This window comes from Furipterus horrens, unplaced genomic scaffold, assembly GCF_987537825.1.
Source record: "Furipterus horrens unplaced genomic scaffold, mFurHor1.1.pri manual_scaffold_1, whole genome shotgun sequence".
Classification (NCBI taxonomy): Eukaryota; Metazoa; Chordata; class Mammalia; order Chiroptera; family Furipteridae; genus Furipterus; species Furipterus horrens.
In genome coordinates this window covers 6,632,112-6,633,871 of record NW_028327171.1, presented here as the reverse complement: position 1 = coordinate 6,633,871, position 1,760 = coordinate 6,632,112, and the positions used below count along the sequence as shown (strand labels likewise).

The window sequence follows — 1,760 nt, the reverse complement described above, 5'->3', positions numbered from 1 at the left end:
ATTTCTGCCAACAGAAGCTTCATGCTGTAATAATCTTGAAGGTAATTCACTGCCTGCCAGTGAGTTCAGAATATAAAAAGATTGAATAAGAAAAATTAAACTTGGAAACCCTGGAGAAAGGGCACAGATTTCCCAAGTGGGCTGTAAGGCCATAACCACTGATTTAATCTTCCCTCTCGCTGATGCAATCTGCCTACCTTGAGGCGGACCCTGCCCAGGAAAGGTAGGGAGAAAGAAGGAAGAAAAGCAGACAGTAAGAAGGATTTTCCCCATTCTTTATGGCCAATATGTGGACTCATAAAAGATATGGGACTTTAGTCCTTATTCTCAAGCAATTATGAAGGTACGTATGCATAATTATGAAGGATAAAGCAATGTTTAAAACTTATTTTTCAAAGGAACATGCCATTATAATTTGGAATATGACCATGACACCTGCTCACTCACCCCGAGTGGACTTTCTCATCTTCTAAAATGTATGCAAATAAACTAGTATTTTCTTAAGAACAGCCCTAGGTACTTTATGCTAAGACATCTCAAAGGAACTAGGAACACAATAGCAATGATAATAATCATGGTTACAGGGTATCTAGTATGCCCCAAGCGCCATGCCAAGAGTTGACGTGTATCATTGCCCTACATTCAATCTGTGTAAAAGATGTTGCTCTTCATACTTAACAGATGAGGACCTGAGGCTAAGAGAAGTCAAGTGACTTTCCCCAGGTCAAGCACAGCTAGGAAATGACTCAGCTGGTGTTACACTTCACACTGTCTCACTCCAAAGACATCAGTATCTTTTCTTGGCAAACCTCATGTCCTAAAATATGAAAATAATAATGATATTATATTAACATTATCAGCTTGTTTCTTACGAGGAAAGATGAAACCCATGTGAATAAACAACTAACACATGAGCTTCAAGGATAATGTGAGCTGGAAATGATTTGGGGGGAAAGCTACACCTGCCCACTACCCTTCCCGATCACCCTGGGGTGAAGATCCACCCCCCTCACTAATGGGATGAATAGGAGGCCATTAAAAGACCAGGAGGCGTCTATGGTAGAGCAGCCTCAGAGGTGGCCGTGGTGGCAGCTGCTGTGGTGAGTGACAGGCTCCGACTCTCCCACTGGCCTGAGAGGTTTTGGGCACAGAGGGTTGTGAAGTCAGAGAAATAGAAGCGGGTAGACTTGGGTTTCCTGGAGGAGGGTGATGAGTTTGAGGAGTTCTCTGCAAAAGACTGGACTGGTTTGGATGAAGATAAAGACGGGGAGGATAATTGGGACGATGACAATGTAGAGGATGACTTCTCGGATCAGTTACGAGCTGAACTAGAGAAACGTGGTTATAAGATGGGGGCTTCATAGCATCCAGAAGAAGAGTTGAAGCAACCTAAACTTGAACTGTTTCCTACCTTCTAGGACAGAATCCAGGATGGAACACTTTTTTAAAAATGCTTATTTCATTATCTGCTTGGCTTGACTTTGGCTTCTGTCACACCAAAAAAATTAATGGTTTGATCTAAAAACTAAATAAATAAATAAATAAAAATGAAAGACCAGGAAAGATTGTGTAGTAAGAGTCAAAAAAAAAAAAAAATCAATGATTCAAATTTTAACAAAATACAGACAAACAAAGCCTGATGGTCACCACTCCTTCCTTTGTTCACCACACACCTATTGTGTCAAGCACTGAGAATAGGAACTAGGTATCCCATTCCCCACAAGCATGACAGATGAGCTCCCCACTCTCATGGAGCCTTT

General features: G+C 41.4%; 1 pseudogene; it reads left to right on the top strand.

The window, feature by feature from the left end:
* Positions 1-337: 337 nt before the first annotated feature.
* LOC150020564 (26S proteasome complex subunit SEM1 pseudogene) lies at positions 338-1,364 on the top strand (annotated as a pseudogene).
* Positions 1,365-1,760: the final 396 nt, after the last annotated feature.